Source organism: Nomia melanderi, chromosome 7 (assembly GCF_051020985.1).
Source record: "Nomia melanderi isolate GNS246 chromosome 7, iyNomMela1, whole genome shotgun sequence".
Classification (NCBI taxonomy): domain Eukaryota; kingdom Metazoa; phylum Arthropoda; class Insecta; order Hymenoptera; family Halictidae; genus Nomia; species Nomia melanderi.
In genome coordinates, this window is record NC_135005.1 from 18,511,721 (window position 1) to 18,533,329 (window position 21,609).

Consider the following 21,609-nt stretch of genomic DNA (forward strand, 5'->3'; position numbering starts at 1 on the left):
AAGAAGAGAGATGAATCATAATACTCGCGTGAGCTGAAGCGCCGGTGCACTGTACTTCTCTTTTCCTTTCCATCGGGTTTGATATACAGTGCCTCGTAACACGTGTTATCGAACATCCTACATGAACTCCTCCTTTTTATACAATCACGGAAACGCGTAGTCGTTTCCGCAATTCCGAGGATAACCAAAAAGAATGTCAGTAACTTCGAATCAACATCGATATCGATCACAGCATCGATTTAATGTATCAACAAAGAATAACTCCTGTCCCGTTTGCTAATACCAACACTACGATCTTCCTGCGAATTCACGTTTCCAATCACTGTCTCCTCGCATCGCCATTATCATCGGCGTTCCCAAATAATTTCAGCCAAACGCCAGCCCCAATTCGGCCGACGGCAAAGCAAACCAACGGCACCCTTCCATTCGGATTCGCGTCTCTCCTGTCGTTCGTCCTCGACACTCATCGTCAAGTTCGTTCACCTTCCGCGGTATATCACGCGGCTCGCGATGCGCCCTCTTCTAAAGAAACGTTTCGATCTTCCCCACCCTCCTCCTTCACCCTCATGCCACTACGGACGTAGATAATATACGAATTGGAAAACGACGATGCACAACAACCCGTGACAAACGAGCTCCCGTCCGTCCTCGACGGGGGGCGGCGCTCTGGAGACCGAACGAAAGTCGGAAATGGATTCCTCGGAGGGCGAGGGGGTGGACTCGGCGCAAATGAGGGTAGACCGCGATATAATATCACGGAGCCCGACAGAGACGTCTCGGCTAAATTCAATAGGAAATCCGGCTCGAGGCGGCGGAAACGTCGTCCTTGTCCTTCTTCCTGTCTATCCTCTCGGCCATCCTCTTTTCAACCGTTCAGCGTAGTTGGGCGGAATGGGATCTGATTATATATTAAGAGTAACGATTGAAATGCAATTTTTCATTCAGCCGCGTGTTATTGCGGACGAATGTTAAGTAGGAGCTGTTGGAATTCGGCTCATTCTTGTAGATCGGTGGCAATTGAACTAATTGTAAGAGGTAATATTGCTACTTAGCGGTGAAAGTGGTCACTGTCTTGAGAACTGTTTATTTTACATTTGGATGAAAATTTTATATCTGATTTGTAAAATTAGTTAAATTATTCGAATTCTCAAACACTTAAACAGTCATACTCTCAAACTCTCAAACTCTCAAACTATCGAACTATCAAACTTCCAAATTATCAACCCTTGAAACTTTCATATTTGAATTCGAGTCAGCAGCAGCAACACACAATAGCATTACATTTTACGCAACTCCGCCTCCAAGCCTGTCCCCTCGACCCTTCGATGACACGTAACACACCGACAAGAGATCATCGTATTGTGTCTAATTGCATCCGTTGCCGTTTTTGTTTCAGGATCTCTCGACGGATGAGTAACGAAGCGTGGCCCGGTCTCGAGGTACGGACCGCCCTTTTCTTCCCTCTAACGAACCGTCGCGCGCCCAGTACTTTGTATCCCGTGCTTCCCGTGCTCTTTTGTTTCCCCCCGTTTCCCGCCCGCCACTGTACGCTTCTCCACTGAACACACTCTTCTCTCGCTGGTCCACGAACCAGCGAACCTTCGCGTTATAATCACGAAAGGGAGCACGAAGAGGCAGGGGTAATCGAATCGGGCGTCTTCCCTCAAAATCGCGTTAGTACGTTTGATCTACGAGGACAGCGATGTTCTTTGTGTTTTTTTCTATTTCCCTTTTCCTCTGTTACGTGGGCTACTTTTCTGGCCGCTTGCGTCCTGATCGCGGAAACCTCGTGTTTCGGTTGGGTTGCGCATTAAGGGAGGCTTTCGCTTTGTTTCAGGGCTGTAGAGACTACTGTCGTTTGGCAGAGTTCGTTGGAAGTCAAATGAAGTGTGTAACATATTTAAATTCAATGTCGTTCAGTGCAGGATTTTATAAAAAATAATTGGTAATCGAAAGCGATCAATAAATTCCTCTATAATAGACGATATTCCGAAATTTGTTCGCAGGAATTTTTTAATCGATTATGTATAATCTTCTATATATTTTAATAAAGATTTAATCACTGGAATTATTCTAGTAATGGAGGAAGGGAATGAAAAGCAATTAAAAAAGGTAATCATTTTTCTCTGCAGCTCCTATTCTCTGCGAATTCCATGGGGAAAATTGTATTACTCCGCTACAAAAATGTAACAGTTATCGTAACTGTAATCGTAGATTAGTATCAAGCAACGCTTACGAATCGAAAAGGTCGTAATCGAGCTGACAGTTAACGCTTCCACCGCGATCGACGCGCAATCAGCTTATATTAAACCGAACGGTGGCGTGCGATCGGTTTCACGTCGATAAAGAGAAACGCCGGACAAACGAGGAATAAAAAAAAATGTTTTTTTTGCGCCGCGAACAAAGGGCGCACGGATGAAATTTTTCCGAGCACGTAGGCGGCGAGTTTTAATAACAACCTCGGTTCAATTGCGAGGTAAACATTCACCGGTTGCTACTGCAAGTTTCAGAATAAATTTTTCACGATACACCGACGTTGAAACTTTTCGTTTGTCTTTATTTGTTAAAGTACTCGGAGCGCAAGCGAAGTGCGCGAGTCCTTGGAAAGGACCTCGACTCGACGAGGACTCGGCGAACAGTGAGCTTCCTCATCGACTCCCTGGAAACGTAATTATTTTCGTTCCCTGCCCGTCTTTAATTACCACAATTAGGATAATTACTTTCGAATTCAACGTTGCATTAAATCTACGTGACGTCTGACGGCTGAGCGATCCGACGTTCGCGGCGTAGCCGGTTCTACGCGTCACCCGTCAGATTAAAGAAATTAGCGGAACGGTGTCTGGTAAGAATACATTCGTGTAATGGGATTGGTTAAGAATATATTAGATCGTCTCAATTCGCGTGGTTCTTGTTTCAAATTGAATGATCTCGTTAGCAGGTGTCGCTCTAACTGCACTTCGTTTCGAGTTCTGTGTGATAATTTATTCGACGAATCTCTGGTGTTCTTGGAAATCTGCCAGTTCAAAAATATCTTCCAATTTTCCGCGGTTTCATTAGTATGTTTGCCGCACGAATCATTTTTAATTTTTAATCTTTAGAGTTATATTTTTGTAACTTTATCGATTGCATCGTTCGTATCTTCCTTTCTTCGTAATTTTTTGTTTATTGCTCTATAGGATTAACGGTAGGACAGAAACTGATCGAGAAATACAGGCAAATACAGATAGGAAATTAATCGGTTTTCTTCCGTTAATAGATTTTATTCGAATTCGAAGCAAGTTCCTTTCATATCCGAATTATAGGAACGGGACGCGGATCAGAGTCGCGTCACTCAGTTTTAATTTGAATCGCGCGCATCGGGTCGGTTAAAATGTAATCGACGCTGAATAATCGCGGCGGTTCTGAACGCGGCTGAATGAAATTCTTCAACGCCGGTCATTAATCGACGCACGCGGATTCCATTTCATTTCCCGGCGATTCCGATCCAGGGTTTCACGTACAATTTATCGTTAGACAGCGAATGCGAAGAATTTCGTGACCGTGGCTGGGGACGCCACGTTTTCACGGCATAACGAATATCCCCGATGCACAGCAGCAGAAAACTCGTTCGGATTCGTTATCCGTTGGAACATTCGAAAATGAATCGAATGAGATTCGAATATTTTCGTAATATAATTTCTTATAGTCATATTATCCGACCCTTTATCTCTAGTTTCAAATATAATTACTCCGGAATTCCCAGCATTATTCGAGTCCCGATTTATTAAAAAATTCTCTTTTTCAAGTTCTAGCAAACATGCTCCGATGTTTCTCTGATAATTAAAAATATAATTACTCCGGAATATTTGATATCCCTCGAAATATGATTTAAAATTCCCTCCTTTCCGTTTCACGGTAAAGTAATTATCCGGGGTAGCACATTATTCAAATGAAATTCGAACAATCTTGTAATACAATTCCCTACAATCATATTTCTACATTTCTCGTATAGTTATAAACATGATTATTCGTGTTATTATAAACATGAAACTAAAAGTTACTCGTGTTTCATTTCAGCTGAATACGAATATCGAATTTGCTGGGATAGCTGCGCGCGGCAACGCGTAAACATTTCTAAAGGAATAATTTCCATTTTAATCGGATCGGACAACCCTTGGAAATTTTACATCGAGCATTGGTTAAACAACATACAAGGTTTATTCCCTGCTAAGTCGTCACTACACGCGACGCGTTTCGCTAGTCGAAAGAATACGCCCCACGGTGACCGAATATTACAGAGAATTAATTATGAAATGTGCCCGCGGGATGTTGTTATAATTCGAATTCACGGCGCAAAGGAATTCTACGCTAAAATGCGAGTCGAAAGCGCGGAATAAAATTTGCCCGCGTGATGCTTCGTTCCAGAATAATCTCGTTTGAAAATTAACGTGCCCGGTCATGGATTACGGTTTCTACTTGCCGCGGACGTCGACGCGTGCGCGAGACAAACGCTGCAAGTCGATTACCTCTGGAATGAGGACCGGCACGGGCAAATTTCATTCCACGTTATCGACACACTTTTTTCCCCGTAGAACAGTCCTCTACCGGTTTAGAGTACAATTTTCCAAATACCGTGCGTATGATATTAAAGAAGAGTGCTCCAGAGAAATTTGATAGCTCGTTAAGAGCTATCAAACTAGGGAAAAAACGGTCACTTCATCATTCTATTTAAAAAATTCAGGTAATCGCGGAAAAACTCACGTCGGACGATCAACTCGACTGTTCCACTCAACGGAAACACAATTATTTCGCTCTTCTATTCGACAAAATTCACCTATCCCCGAAAAATCATTTCATCGAACCAACGCGTCTATCGCGTCTAACCAAAGAAAAACGAAGTTTCTATCTAAACGGCGCTTCATCCGTTCGATCTGCTGCACGATCGACGCAGTTAGCGTCGGGCAAACGGAAATTATAAAGCGGTAGCCCTACAAACTCGAACAAGCTTACAGCGGCGCCAGAAACGTTTGGCCAATTAACGGCGGGGATTAAAAGATTCTCAAACGCGAGAAGTAATTTGGACGTTAGCTCGGTGTCGGGCCAGCTCGCGGAACTTCGTAGCAGCGTTTAACCCGCCAAAAACCGTGGAACCGGTCTACGGGGATCGTTATTAAGCAATTCCTCGCGGGCGCGACCGCGCGATCGTCTCATCAGCCGAACCGGCGGCCGCCCAGTTATATTTTCCCCATCAACACCGAAATTCCTGTAATCGAAAATCAATGGCTCCGGGTCCCGGTTAACGTTCTTTTAAAGCTCCGGCCCGCGTTCATTAAAGGAGGCGTCGTCGGCGTCGTCTTCGATCCCATCGAAACGCCTCGTCGACGCTGTAATTAACGAAGTTTAATCTGAAATCGGGACGATTGCAATCAGGATGCGTGGTCCCCGGAGGCACCGTTTGATAGCGACCGCCTCGGGCGGATCCGAGCTGAATGCGTTCCACGAAAATCTCTGAATAAATGAACGGCGCACGATTCCGCTCGGTACTCCTCGAGTCGTCGACGTTATTGCGATCGAAAGATGAAAGGTCAATCCGTACAATCCGATTTCGGAATGAAATAAATTCGACCCGGGCTCCAGGAGCTTGCTACGTACTTTTATATAAGCTTCGTCAACGTCTGAGATGTCCTTTTGGAATTTCTAGTAACGGTTCGCCTTGTCTGCTTGCGAAATTTCTGGAAATAACATGTCGGGAAAGTGGAGAGTTCGACGGTTTATTGGATTCGGAATCGAATCTTTCGGTGAACCCGGCAATTATGGTCGTGATTAGCTTGTTGGGGAAGTTCGGAACAATTGTTCGAGAGAAACTACTAGGTTCGTTGTACGATACAATGGAATAGTGTAGAAATATCGAAACCATTCGTCCATTCCGCTAATAACCGTTCCACAATGATGCCAGCACAACGAAAAGACAAATACAATTGAAATACAACCAATCGCGCGAACCCCGACAATCGGCCAACACGCGATTCGTCAAAATCGCAAAAGTGCAATATCCGTCCTCGAAAAATCAATTGAAAAAACTTCTATCCCGATGCGAGGCACAATAAAAAACCGAACAATCGTTTGATCGGAAGCGGAATCGCGTTGTGTATGTCCAATATTCGTTGGTTCTTGCACGCTCCGCTCGCCCGGGCAGCGATAATTAGCCGTGTTTAATAGCCCGCCGCGCCGGTCGGCCGTGATCATGGGTCGCTTGATTTCTGGTAGAGCGGGCCGAGTGCCTCGGAGAAAAACCCAGGTCGATCGACGTTCGGCCGTGTTTCCATGGCCGGGGGAACCCGAGCGGAACACGGCCGAATGGAGACGCGGATTAAAGATCGAGAGCGCGCGGCGAAGAATCGATGACGGCTCGGCCGGAAAAGCTACGCCACGTACGCGAACCGCGCCGATATGCAGAGCCGGCCGGAGGAACTGGGACGCGAGTTATCGAAAGAGGAAAAAACCGCCCTTTAACGAACCAGGGCTCCGCTTTTTGTTGGAGCATCGCTGGCTAGAATCGGAGATGAGTTTTCGGGGGAAGACGCAGTCTGCCGGAGAAAGGGACGATGAATAGCTATTTTTCTGCCGCGGAGATTGTCGCGAGGATAGTTTCGGATCGGGTCCTCGAGACGGTTTCTCAGAGCTGCGGCGCGTAAGCTGGCGTTTCACCGAAATTAGCTGAAATTGGCCATCGTATAGAGATGGTTATTAATAATGGTCGAGCAATCTATTTTATACAGATATTCCGAGAGTCAATAACGATTGAATATTCTTGCGGTTAATGAACAATCTCGATAGAATCGTTATTATTCTTCGGTAATTGCTAGAATAATTGCACGAACAGCAGCCGACGAAAACAGCGAAGAGTTCCTTGTTCGCGAATAATTAGCTTCACTGAACTTTCCACTAATGCAAGCCTGTTATGTGAAATTGAAGACGGTCACCGATACGTTCCAATCGAAAATATTACTCGGATACGAATATTTCATCCGTTTGCCTCTTTGAAAGCGTATTTCCATTAAAAACAGCGTCGAAAGAAGACTCCGAACGAGTCGAAAACGCCGGAAGCATCGCGATAGTCGATTTCCTGTTGAACGAGATCAGCGGCGCTAATTACTCCGATGCCCGGGCACCCGATTCCTTTGACCGGCGAGAAAGTGGTGAAACTCAACGCACGGACGTTTACGTCCGTTCATATTTTAAATCTCGTCGCGACGAGGCTGTCGCGTGGTCTTCCTCGTTTTCTTCCTGTCGCGGCACGCTCTGTAATTACCGGCGAACGGCACGCGTGGTCCTGTAACGGGGGAAATTAGCATATGTCGCGCAGCGCGGCGCGGCGTTCGACAAATTAGCGCGAGCGCGTTGGAAAAATTAAATATGCCGCTGCAGCGAAACCTTTTGTTGCCTCTCTTCCAGTTTGACGTTCGTTTGCTGTTCCCTTTCAAGCTTCCGCCGTCGATTATCGCTATTAACCGATTCGATGTACACGATTATCGCGAGAAGACTCGGCACGCGGTTTATTTTTACCGAAACTCGAAACCGAACCGCGTTCTTCAATTAATTAGTCAATATTTCTGGTTGGCGAACCTTCGCAGTCTTCGAGCTCCGCGACTATTCGGGCATAAACACTCGCGAACCACCGATTCAGTCAATTTCGCAATTTCGTCAATAGAAAAACTCAGATAAATACACGTTCCGCGCAAAAATCCCTCTAGCGGAGATCGCGAGAAACCAAAAAATTTAATGCTCAAATAAAAATCTGCAAACCACCCGAAGAATACTCACCGGCGTAAACATTGTCGAAGGAAATAGCTCCCCCGCGAAGCGTCTTACGACTCGTCTTACGACGCAGTTCCTTATCCCTCCCCGGAGCATCGGGCACTCGCGCGATCCGTGGAACGGTCGACAGCGATGGGAAAAGAGTTAAGAAAATCTCGTTAACGAATCCGAATTCGTTTCGGAAAGACAGCGTGCCAGCGGGTCCGAGCCGGGCCCGGAAGCGGAGATAGCGTTATCGGGATCGGGAACGAGTCGGACGGAAACGGAGATAGCATTATCAGACTTTCGTCCGCGAACTCTACTAATTTTAACTAACGGTGGAAATATCGCGAAACTTTTGAGCGGCGAGTCTCGCGCCAGCCAATTTATCTTACCATCTCCGACGGGGCGAGCAAGAGCGACGAGGGGTTCGGGGGCGCGGCGGGCGGACGGACGAGGTAGGGGAACATCGGAAGAAAGAGGGGGGAAGGTGCCAGAGGGAGGAAGACGAGCAATGGATGGCGGAGGGAAATAGAAAGGGGTGGTTGAGGGCTTTTACCGTCTTACTTATCTACTTGCTTCGCGGTTGGGGAGGCTTTAGTACCCTCTAAACCATCTTATAACCCTAAAAATTATAGTACACCGAGCGCAGCGTGCGCCGGCCTCGTTGAAAGCTAACTAATAAAGTAATTGGATAATATCCGAGGCGGGAAACTGCCGGGAATATTGTGTGCACGCCGCGGCGATGATCTTTGCGCGCGGAGCGTTTGTTTGTCTCTGTCGGTTATTAGAGTCGCTAACAAGTTGCTTTTGTTGCTAGTAACAACTAATTTTGTTGCTGCTTCGTTTGTTTTTCTATGAGTTAGTCCGCGTTCATGATGGAAGATCGATAGAAAAATTGATCGTCGAATGACGCGGTGATCGGGAAAGTTGTTAACGGAACGGCGATGTTATTTGTAGGACGAATCAGTAAGGTTAGGTCAGCCCGCACTAACACGATTAACCGCTAATATATACACGTGTGGTTTATTAATAATCACGGCATTTACACAAGCCCGGACCGCCATGTCGCGCTAATGGAAATTCAGCGCCGGCAGTGTGTCACGGCAATACCCGGCGTCGATATTCGATCCAGAATCGACCCGGTAATCAGTACGATGACCGATGAGTAGGCCGAGTTTCTAGGTGAGCCGGGGATAATAATAATAACAATAATAGCTAAATCTCTTCCCCATAGTTGACGTCGGCTCCGGTCTAATTTAATCATAATACAATCCTCAGCCCGGCTATTCATTATGAAACCGAAAGCAATCCTTCAACGCGAATCAAACCCTTCTATCTCCATAGATCACGATACACTATTTGTACGCGAACAGATATCGGATTCCTCTAAATCTTCTCTGCCTAATACATACAACATTAACCGCGTTCTGCAACGCATACGCAATCGACCCACTCGAAACTGGCAATCTTCTCGAAACCCTTCACAAATGTCACCGCACGACTCACCGATAAACAATCGTTCGAACAACCAACTCTCCTTTTTCACGAGATTAAGATTCAATAATATCCAACGAAAGATCTCACGGCGTTCGAACAAAGAACCTTAATAGACGATCAGCGGCAACAAACTAGTTTCATTAAGCACCGCGGCAGTGCTCAAATCCGACGTGTAATTGCTCGACGGGCAGTAACGAGGGATCACACGGTCCCAGGAGTGGTACAAATGAGACATAAATTTCTGAAGAGATAGTAATCGTAACTCTCGAAAGAGGAATGGCCGGGGAAACAGCGAATATACGCGCGTCGTGTGTACCTACAATAGAGCCCGGTGGCACGGAGAGTTCGCTGCTCCGACGCGTGCATATCGCGCGGCATAACTACTTAGCAGATAAGGCAGCCCGCCAGCCCCGGCCAGGGCCACTTGCATTAGCCGGCGCACTGTAAGAAGGATGTAGCGTGAGCTGGCTGCCGAGCCCAGCCCTCGCGTTGCGTCTCAACTTCTCCTGAACTTCGAGCCAGCCCAAGACAAGCCCCCGCCTCGTTGCCCGCCTTTTCTTCCGGCTGGCTTTTATGCGAGCCCCGGGAATATGGGCCACGGGAAATATTACGTTCTTTCGTCGAACGTAAAGGACAACTTTAATAAGTCGCGTTGTATCATGCGCGGCTCGTATGGGGTGAATAGGAACGGTTGTATTAGCGGGATCGGCGAACCTGCCGCACCACCGTCGGCTGGTTTTACGTGCCAGAAGTATCAACATCTTCAGGCCTGCTTCTTATAGTAATGCACTGCGGGGAGCAGTGAATTTCGATGAATTTTTCGGAGCGTGGCATTGTGCTGTGAAATCTACTTGCAGGGACTAGTGGCTAATTTTTTTTATTCTCTCGTTCTACGTTACGCGATTTTTAGTCTATTTTCGGGTGATGTAGAATTAATCTACTTCATTATTCACGTCTGCGAGCATTTAATCTTGTAATTGGCATGTTCGGAAATTTCTTCTTATCATTCTTCCTATGATTAACGTACGAAATGTATCATGTACGAGTTCTCTAGACTGGAGAATAGAAAATGGATATTCCGTGTTTTTTTTTTTAATTCTGATTGGAATTCGTTCAGTGGTACTAATCACTGGTAACAGGACACTATTTTACCAAGAAAATAAATGCCATTCAGGAATGCTCTTCTTCGCCGGCGAATGTTACTGTTGCGATGATTAAATCGACACCGTGCAACGTTCGAATGGTTGTCCGCGTGAATACACGCTCCCCGGGATTGCGTTTCGATTCATTTCCTACGGGAGCCTTTGACAGGGCCCTCCGCAGCCTTCGAAGCTTTATTCTCCTCAGGATTCAATGAGCCCCGAATCGAATTAACGCAATGGAGTTCCGTGGCGTCGCGTCGCGTCGGGATCTCTCGCAGTTGCATTCGGAATATTCGTGTCTCCGTGTTTTTGTACGATTCCGCAGCCTCTGTCGCATGGTCAGTTCATTCTCTATGTAAATTCGGTTGATTTTCATCTCGGAAATATCATCGAAATAGCGAAAACATCGGAAAATGTTTTCCCACGCATTATCCGAGGTGAAAGGTATCGTCGGGAAAATGAGTTCTCCATTAAGTCGAACGAAGCTGAACGAAAATAACGCTGGCTTGCGATTCGTGTTGCGCGTTACCGAAACAATGTCTCTAGTCATTTCTCCGAGAAAGGTTTGTTGTTTTTGTAACAATTGCAGAACGAAAAAGAAATCGGGTGATTTCGACCAGTGCGGTAGTTTTAGCGTTGAGCAGCGAGTACAGTGAACTGAACGTAAAATATTCCCATCAGTTGCGACACCAGACGCGTCACGGCATATAATATTTTCGTACAACCTTCCGGCAGGTTCATTTCAACATGTTGCCGTCCCCTAAGCTCCCTCCCAGTTTCACAAAGCCGAAAACTATGTTATCGTGGACTTAGCCCGCAAGCACTCCGAGCTAAATATTTCCATAATACACTGCTAAAGCTCGGAACTTTTCCCCTCGAGCTCGTGGAACGTTGACCCGGCGAACAACACCCGTCCAACTTGCCTGACGGTTCTCTAATTCCCGTAAAGTCTTCCGTTCCTGCGCCGCTGTTGGCCTGCTTCCGGAAATCACGATTACGCGAGTATTAATTTGAACATCGACCACCAACGTTACACGTAGAACCTTCCATCCGCGCGTGAACTGCCGTTAGCTCCTGCGCCGGGCCAATCCCGCGTAAGCAACACAGATTTAGCCGAAAATTAAGCTTGAACATCTAAGACCAACACGCATTAACTCTAGAGGCGATCGCCGATGCATCGATACGTGAAATATTCAAGTAAAATACCTTTGTTCCTCAATTTATGATTCATATCACAGGAAATTAGTCACTGACAACTTTCCAAAAGACAAAAGGAATCACCGTTGATTATAAATCCAAAGATCAAACCTCAATATCGCCGCACAAATGCAAAACACTATCAGAATTCAATTGGCGCGACCGGAAACGACTTGAAAATCCAGCAGTTTCCAGAAACCAAAGAAATTCCCTGAATTTGCAATTCAGAAAGCCCGAAGTACTACCCGGGACCTTCGAAACAGACGTTCCCGTAAAAAAGGGCCGCTGCATAAATTCCGGTCAGAGACTCTCTTATCGGGTGAGCCCAAAAGCCTGATAAACTATTCCGCCGGAGGCAGTAAAGCGGACCGAAGCGGAGATAATCAAAGAACGATCGTTCCGGGGATAATTCGCGAGATCGTGCAAGCGAACGGATCGGTTTAAGTAACTGGAAAAAAGAGACAAGGAGAGAGAGGGAGAAAGAGAGAGAGGAAAATGGCAAAGGAAGCAGAGGAGTGGAAGAATAGGTTGCCCTGGGGGGCAACGCGTTAATGGCCGAGCGTTGAAATATTTCCGTGTTCGAAGTATCCTGGGTTCGGCGCATAGCTAATGTTATTGGCTGGACGAGATACGAGCTTATCTGGACGCGGAATACAGCTAGCGACACGCACGTGCCGGAACGGTAACCGTTGCCTTTAGTCTGGCTTACAATGGACACGCAACGGGGGCCACCGTAATTAGAACTCTGCGACTTGATTCGAGAAATTCGCTCGAACCGGGACAGATATTTTGGATTCGACTGGAAAAGGAATTAGATGCCGAGGAAAGAATTGTAACTGCGTTGGTGCCAGTCTTTTACCTTTTCGTATCAAGCTTTCGTGTGTGGAGCCAGAGGCAGCGACTAATTCGATTAATTAAGTAGAAACATTAGTGGATGGATTTGACGTGGAAATTGCTTGTTATTATAAAGCGATTGTTACGAAGGTTATTGTAAACTAATGTGGAATTTGTTTCCACGGAGAAAAGGTTCTCGTTATTTTAAAAAATCGATTTTCGAACGGTTCAAAGGGAAAGAGGGAGATTAATAAATAACGCGTTTCTCATTAACATTTGATCAGTTTTCGCTAATTACGCGAGGCAACATTTGAGCACACGAAAGCGGAAACGTGCGATCATATTTTGCCGGACGAGAATACCGTGTTTATTGTTCATGCGACAACCAATTAAATATTTCTGGGCGAGGTAGATACGCGAGACAAACTCGGATATTATCGGGTATCGTTTCTGTAATGAATCGCATGTGAAATGTAAATGAACGAATTCTTCCGATTTTTTCATTGAAAATATCCGTTGTGTAAAATTGAACGTGGTTAAAAACGTTCATCGAAATTTGATGAACGGAAATTCGCAGGCGAGTCGTTACTCATTCAGAAGTCCAACGCGTATTAAGGATTAATAATAATATTTGCAAATGTTCGCGTTGCTCGCCTGTTGCAACAAATTCGATCGTTAGTTCGAACGAGCAGACGGGAAAATCGTCGCACGTTTCATCAGAATTAATCCCAAAAACCTTCGAGCAGCTGACGGCTAGGTTATTATCGTCGAGCAAACAAGCTCGTCGGTATTAACCGCCCTGGTTAAGAAACTGACGCGAATTTAACGTGAGTTTATAGCGGCAACAACCATATCCGGTCCTGGTTTACGCGGCTGATAAGTCCATGGAACCGTGACAGTCCCCGTTCCCCCGTTATCTTTACATTAACCACGTTTACGACTCGTTCCGTTGATGAATCCTCTTCCCGTGTACAAAGTTACCGTATTGCGCGTTCGCTTTATCTCTTCTTTACCCGAACGACCGTTCTTCATGTATAATTCCGCACCGTGATAATTCTTTAATACCCAGGAAATCATTATTTAACCGGCATCGCGTATTTGTAATAAACAACGTTCTATATACCGGGCAAAGGGAAATAAATTACTTTTACGTTTGTCTCGAAACATCAGTAACCAACGTTTCATATTCCGCACAAAGGAAAATAAATTATCTCGTATTTATTTTTCCATCGAATATTAATGCAGAGTACGACGTTTCTTTCTCTTAAATTCCAACTTTCTCTTCGTTCCGTAAACGTAATATGTTACCATTAATCGAACATTGCATTCGCGAAGTCTGTTGCCGAAAGTAATATCCATCTTTGGCGAATGTGCGTGAAACGAACGAGAAAAATTGGCAGATTTTCCAGCACGGAAATCTGCTCTATCACCGCGAACACGGAACACCTTTAAACGGTGGCAGCTTCATTGGTTTTTCGGATGGAAGCTTCAGAGAAGTGTGTCATATTTCAGGCATTTCTGGCTCAAGACACGAGGCCACTCCATTTCGCGCGAGATTTTCCGCGAGTCTGCGGCGATGACTTGTCGGCTTCTGTCGCGAGCGTGGCGCCTTTGTGACCGCCCCTGTGACTATGGCGAGAGTAAAATTGGGAACGGCATTGTGCCGTTATTACGTTGTTAAACGGGTTCGCGCGTCATGGCCAGCTCAATGGTCGCCGGTGACAAAAGACTCTGCGCCTCAATGAGAGCGTATTAACGGATTTGTTTAACGCTGTGTCCCCGCGCTTTTCAGCGCGTCGCGATATCGCTTTGACAGTGGAGCTCAGGAACTCGTTACTCTTGTTACACTGTCTTGGTATAAACGCGATTAGTGTCGATCATATATACAGATGTATATATCGCGAATATCGTAGCTCCAAAATTAGAGTATTACTACCAAGTAACGCTTAAGAAGATTCGTCGGGGACTTCACTGTTTACAATTTACTTTCAGTAATCGGCAAACAAATGGAACGTGCAGGGATTTTGCTATGAAATTAACATTAAACGAAGCGAAAATTTCATTACGTAAATCGTGTTTCCCCGTAAATCCGCAAAATCCGCAAGCGATTACAAGTAATAATTGAAATATAATATTACTCGTGAATCGTGGCTGATCTACGCTAGTAATTAAGATAATTGCAACGAATCGCGGAGGGTAAATAAAATAAAGCAACGCATGCGTACATTCACCGTTGAATTTTAATATCGGTAAACTGCCAATTTGGACGCCCTTACGAGAAGAATGAATGAAATATGAAACAATGAATACCAAAGTAGAATTTAATTTAACAGGTAGCAAACGCGCCGCGAAACACGTGTAACGCGTCGAATACCTTTCAAGTAATCAGAATTCCTGCAGCGTGAAATTCAATGCGCCGCGAACTGCGTTAATTATAACACTCAAAAAGGGAACAAGTATCTCAACTGGGCTCAAAGGGAACGTTACAACATTATACGTCAAACTGTAATTATCGACAATGATTACTCGCGTCATTACTCTCCCCCCCCCCGAATAAAAACAACGAAAACCTCGAGCAAGAAGGAAACACGCTCCCACAATAGAGCCGTCGGCGGGGAAAAAGGAAAATTGAGCCAACCAACCGTTCCATCCTATAAATCGTCATTCCATGAAAATCGCGGCGTCAGAGCCTTCCGCGGCCGCGGAACCTTTGTGGCGGCGGCAGAGAAGAACCCAGGAAACCCGTCCCCCGCCCCGAAAAAAAGGAAAACAGAAAAACAGTAAAAGCAGTAAAAAAGGAGAGCGAAAAAGAGGAGACTCGAAAAAAAGAGGCACAGGGTAACCGACTTTATACGCGAGCGGCAAACGAAGCGTGGATCGCGGGGACTCGTTTTTCGTTTCTCGATAACCCGAAACCTCGGTGGCGCGTCGTTGTTCCCGTCGTAACGACGTCGGGCCGGGCGTTCGACGTCATTAAAACAGCCGGGACGAGTCAACACGGCGAGCCATCCCGCTCTCTTTCTCCTCTCTCTTTTTTCCCCCCATCCTCCTGTCCCGCAAACGAGCAAGCTCACTCGCTCGCTCGCTCGCTCGCTCGCACGCCGAACAAAGTTCTAGCCGGCTGCGCGCGGAACCGAGTGGCCGGGGGTGGAGCAAACATTTTAGCGCGATTGAAAAAGTTGAAACTTTAACGAGCAACGAAAAGGGACGGGAAGAGATCCGGCTCGCTTACACGGGTATCACGGCCGCGTCCAGGCCCGGTTTAATTAAATCGATCGTATCGAAGCCACCGCGAGCTTTCGAGGGGTCGTCCGAACCAGCCGCCTCCTCCCAGCCCTCCTCTTTTACTCGCGACACACGTAAATTCGTACATCGGTTGCCGATCGAGCACAGGCCGTATATAATAATCGACGTTTACAGAAGCCTCGGATGGAAATTGGGGAACGTATCGGCGACTCCGTGTACCGTGAAATTGCGAAATGGTTCGATAAGTGCGCTCTCGTCGGGCCAGTCGAGTGCCGGGTCGTGATTTTAATCTTGGCGTCTCAGGCCTTCGCGTCGATTGTGGCGGCCGGCGATGAATTTCGCTGGAATTTAAGTAGCTTCGAACCGCTGACGAATTTACCGGATTTAAGTAGCTCATGTTCGAAACCGTGGAATAATTACGGAGAGGATTGTTTCCTTTCGACGGCGAGTGGAAAACGTGGGATGTTTTTTCGTACTTCGCTTCGCGTTTCACGGTGAACGTAATGACTCACGTGCTTAACGTAATATCTCTAATGAAACTTGAACAGTCGCTGCGATAACGAGGTAGCCTCGCGGAACCTATTTTATAGCAGTCGTTTTAATTACCGGGATCTTCGTCGGGCGTTAATTCAGCTCGGAGTCGTGGGCTGAAAGATCAATGGAACTATTATTACCGGTTATCGCATTAATAATTACCGGCCATCGGCGCTGGCTAATTTATCTGTGTACGGGATCTTTAATGCGATCGACTCGTTCTCTCGTCGCGTTTCGCTGATAATGCTACTAAGATGCGACGATTTCCCTTTAAAAAGTCCCAGTCACGCGACGAATAATTATCGCGAGAGTTGCTGGAAACTTCGCGGAAAGCTCGTGATTTTCCGTAATTTCGATCGCATCGGTTTATTTTCCAACATTTATGTCGTGAAATTAATGATTCTTGTAGAAACAACCAACCGTTCAATGATACAAACAAATATTTTTTCGCTCTTCCATCTTTAAAACGAGAATTATTTTTGTTTCCTATTTCCTCGTTATCCGAAAAATTGCAAATCACTGTAATGAAATAAACAGTAAAGACCCTGCCAAGCGGCAGTGCTGTGCATTTAAGGGTTAAAAGCGACAGTGCCCCAGAAATATGTATAAATTGGGACGTTTTAATACGACTGCGATTCCCCGGGGGTAATGGGGCGCATTAAAATTGACAATCCAATTTTAAAACGAAAGTTTCCTCGTTACGTACCCATAAGCTCGACTTTATTTCATGGACAAATGAGACGATGTCGAAACTGCGCCTGGGTTTTACGTTCTAATTTCTTCTCGGGAAACCTTTACTTCAATGATTGTCTATTAAACACTCCAATTACCGGAAACACGTCATAACGGTCAGAGAACGGAACATTACATTCTATTACTAATTAGATGATCTTCGCACAAGGAACGTTTGTGTTTACCAGTTGCCAGATCGATGCTCCCTAAATTCGATGATTGCGAAATTTAATTCGTTGCCACATTTAAACTTTCGCAAACCGACCGCTCTCGAAATGAACGCGCGCTCGAAAATTCGATCGTTACCGGCACGAAAGGTCTCGAATTTAAATGCGCCATTGAAATTGAAGTTCTTACGGTTAATAGCTTTGAAATTCGAAAGCTTTCGAAATCAAGTATCCCCGTTCCACAGTCTAACATTTCCAATTTCATTTCCAATATCCGTGTATCCGATTTAAATTGATTGCAGTTTGTTCAAATATTCCTCAAATTAAATAGTACAGGGCTCGCGATAAATATCTACATTCAGCATTTCGACGGTCGAATCATTCCGCGAAACGGAAAGGTTCCAACAAAAATGTTTCTCGCCCGCGTGTAATCAACCGCGGAGATAACTGTGGTCGAAACAAAGTGAGAATGTCCCGCGCCGGAAACCTAGTCTATCCTCGTTCGGCAATATATTAACCTGTTAACTGGGCGATTTGTCTGCCGTGAACAGCTGTACGGGCCCAATTAAACATAAATAATAACGATCCGAAGCGATTTGTCCTCCGATGGACGTAAATCACGATATAATTTACACTATCCGCGATATCGCGCGTATCATGCTTCCCTATGAGTTATACTACATTTTTTATCACTTTCAATACCAAGCATTATCACCCGCACCTATTTTCAATCATTAAGCTATTCGTTATCGTTTCCCGCGACCATTTTTCGCCTCGCGCAGGAAACGTAGGATCGAACGTTAAATAAATCCACGAGAAAAAGTGATTACGAATCATTCGTTCTAACTGCGCAGCTATTAATTATAAAAATTATCAAAAAAGGTATTACCCACAGAAGCTATCGCGTAACGTACTATTACCAACTTATTAATCACAACAGTTATCGCAAAGCTTAGTATCGCCAAGTTATTAATCTCCACCGCATAGCCATCAATTACAAAAGTTTTCCACGTATCCGAGCGATTAATCGAGCGTATAAATTACGATTAAAATACAGCGTCGAACAACTGTGTCGCCAAAAGCAATAAGAAGAACGAACACGGGAAGCAAAGAAAATTGAAAGATTATCAAGAAAACGAAGTCGAGTGTAACGAACGAGCTAACTGGTCCACGGTTATCGGGTTAATCGCAGTTACAAGGGTAGTCCTGATTTGCCGGCGTAACCCCGAGGCTCTGCTTATACGGGGGTGGATCGGGGGACCGGCGAGACCGGTTGCACGGCTCGCTCTCCGCGGAAATGGAGTTTCGCGTTTGTTGCGGCCCGGCCGGTGACTTCGCCGGATAAAGCTATCGATTTGCCTGCGCCCCGGAGAAAAATGGGTGGCAGCCACTGTCAGATCCCCGGAGATTGATTCGAAATTGCGCTTTCCGCCGTCGACGCTCCGATACGCGATTAATCCTACGGTTAATGTGATGGATTCATGGCTGTCTGGTTAGTCTTCATTGTTTTTACGGTATCCGGCCACCTGAGGCACAATTACTCAGATAGAATCCATTTGATTTCCTTCCGCCGCCGCCGCCGCCGCCGCAGCCACGGTTTCATCCGCTTAACAGCCAGTCACGCTCACTCGAGTCGCTCTAATTAGTCGGAATTACTTTTACCTTTTATAATTTACTCGCCGATCCGGCGCCCGCGACGTTTCATCTCTGAGAACGAACGAGGTTCCCGCTGAATCGGGATTATCAATCGACGCAGCGATTGGCGTGATATTTTATTTAAACGCGAAGATCGCGTCATCCGAATGGTTTGATTAATATTTTCTGGGAATCGATCCTCGAACCGCTGCGATATAATAAAACAGCGGCGCGTCAACCGAGCCAGACTTTACTCGGCTCGCGAACCAGCTGTTTGCCTGCGGTAGTTTGTTTGTGAAGGAAGAGTTCAAGTTTAGCGCGGAGTAAACGAAGAGCCACTGAGTACACCGCGACAATTCTACCGCGTGGAACCCGTAAAAACGGTACAGCGGAAAACACTCGACCGAAATGAATCGAATTCTAAAAATGAACACGGAAGCCTCGGAACACGGAGAATTTTGAAATTTCCAACAATAAATCGTACTCGTTTAAACCAGCGAACTCCGACGTACACGAAAAAGTTGCTCATTCGAAAATATACGTCAGCCAAAAGTACGAAACCCGACCCACGCCGTCCATCGTATCGTTTCAACGAACCTGCTGCTGGAAACCAGCATAATAATCGAGACCCGCATCAAATAAAATCCCATTTAAAGGCAAATCCTCTAAATAACTGAGCAGCCGTTCTTTAAGCCGCATAAACAGCCGCGTTCTCCATCATTCGAGGATTCAGCGCAGCACAGACGTTCGCGAGCCAAAGAAAAATGGGCGAAGCTGTCGGGGCGGTTCGCGTGGCCTCCTCCTTATTACCCTATCGGTTAATCCTCTTATCAGGCGGCTGCTTTCGCTCACTCGAGCCGACTTGAAACTAATCTAAAATGCAGAGAACCGTGAGGCGTGTCTGGCAAGGTGTAGCCCGGCTGCGGGGAGCACGATGCGCGGCGGGGAGGGACGGCTGGGGGCTTTGCCAGAGGTCAGCGCACCGCTGCGCTACGGTAATTGCCCCTATAACGAACCTTTTCATCCGAATGAATGGACGCGTGTATATTTCATCTCCTCCGTCAGCTTTCGCTCTCTTCCCCCTGGCTCGCGCGAGACCGTTTCTTTTTCTTCTCCCCCGGTTTATGGACCAGTTTCGGGAGATCCGTGCATCTCCTTTTGTGCCCGACTTCCGCGTTCGTTCTCGCGGCGAGCCGCCGACGAGCAGACGCGCCTGTGATCGTCCACTTTTCATATGGAATTTCCGGGATCGCCAAAGGAATATGCGATCATTTCGCCGGGGCTTTTATCGCGGATGTTGTCGCGCTCGATGATGCCGCTCTGCGGTAATTATATCGGGGATTATCGAATTGGGGATTGTTTGTTGCCGCGATGCTGCCGGAAGGGAGAGAATGCGCGTGTTTGTCGCGGGATGTTTGTTGTAGCGATTAATGTTGACAGTTGGAATGAGAATTGGGACATGGGAAATGTACGAAAAGTTCTTTGTGGTAACTACTATCGAGCATAGTTCACAAAATCGAGCAACTTGTACTCGATTGAAATAATTCTAGACCAGATACACATTCTCGAAGACCTACCGCAAACTAGCGTCCCCGGTGTTCCTTAATTCATCAAAGATTCTTGCATCAAGAGGAAGAGCAAGACGAAAACTGCGTGCTGTAACGACAAGAACAGTTCCTCATCTAAAAACGCCTTCATCCCAAGAAGTGCTCAGCCATCGAACGGCAATGATCAATCAAAGTCCCCGGCTCGTTCTTCCGAGACCGTGGAGCATCGGAGAGCAGTGTCGATGGTATTCAAAGTAAAAGGCACGGCCCCATTCTCCGGGAACGCTTTTCATCTGCGTCGCGATCCCCGATGAGTCGTCCCAGAAGAAAATTCCGAGATTAGCCCGCGATAAGACGTTTACGGGTGTATCTCTGATTATTATTACGCCCATGTTTCCTCCCCCACGCTTCATCTTCCCTCGCCTGGCGTTGTCGCAATCTTCCGAGCCGCTTCCGCGGAAAGTTCCGCGACCATAAAGAAAACGAGCCCGCGGTGGATTCCACGGGACACACCGTTCTCGCGCAAAACGTGAAATATTTCTCTCGGCTTCCGTAAGAGAGTGAAGGAAAGGAAAAGGAGGAAAATATTCGACGGATCATTTGAACGCGTTCACTGTCATTGACCTCTATCGGCGTCATTCATTAGTATATGAGAGATAGTTCAACGTACACCTCGAATTGATATGAAATTTCTCTATTAAGCTGTTGTAAATCCTTCCACGCGAATAACGGACGTTAATCGAGTAAAACGGAGGAGACTCGCAGGTGCAGGTGGCCGACGGATCTGTTTTTGCAGGAGAAGTTTGCCGGATCGATCGAAACGGAGAAATATCCGGGCGAAGTTTCCGGTCTCTCTGGCCCCGAACGTTTCAATTATCGCGGCAGGCGAAGAGTAACGGGCCCGGGCAAATTCCTTATTGCTGCGTTAATAAAATTTATCTTTGCCCCGTCCTGGAATAGTTCCACTTTACTTTCGGGATAAATCGCGCTCCCTTGGATCCTCAAACGGCCGAGGAAGCGAGGGCGACGCGGATAGGTGGCCTCCGCTGAAAGTTCTGCTTACGGATAGGATGATCAGGATTTCTGTTCTTATCTCCGCTCATAAATATCGGGGACAGATAGCGTCCCCGTGGGCTTCTGAGAAAAACAGCTGAGAACAACGCGGATTCGCCGGTTGCATGCAAATTAATATCCTGAACGATGATTTACGGCGCGTCCCGGGGAGGCTGCGATCTCTGCGCTTTTAATTATCCGCTATCTGGCAAATCTCGCCGCTCCGAGGAAAAATTTTCGCGAGAA

General features: G+C 46.3%; 1 protein-coding gene across 2 annotated transcripts in view; it reads left to right on the forward strand.

Moving 5' to 3' along the window:
* Positions 1–21,609, forward strand: part of LOC116425056 (uncharacterized) — a 226,703-nt gene that overhangs the window by 137,512 nt on the left and 67,582 nt on the right. For both annotated transcript variants that reach the window (XM_031972252.2, XM_031972253.2), the window contains one exon: positions 1,397–1,439. The gene's annotated coding sequence lies outside the window, so the exon portion shown is untranslated. The remainder of the gene's footprint in view (positions 1–1,396; positions 1,440–21,609) is intronic.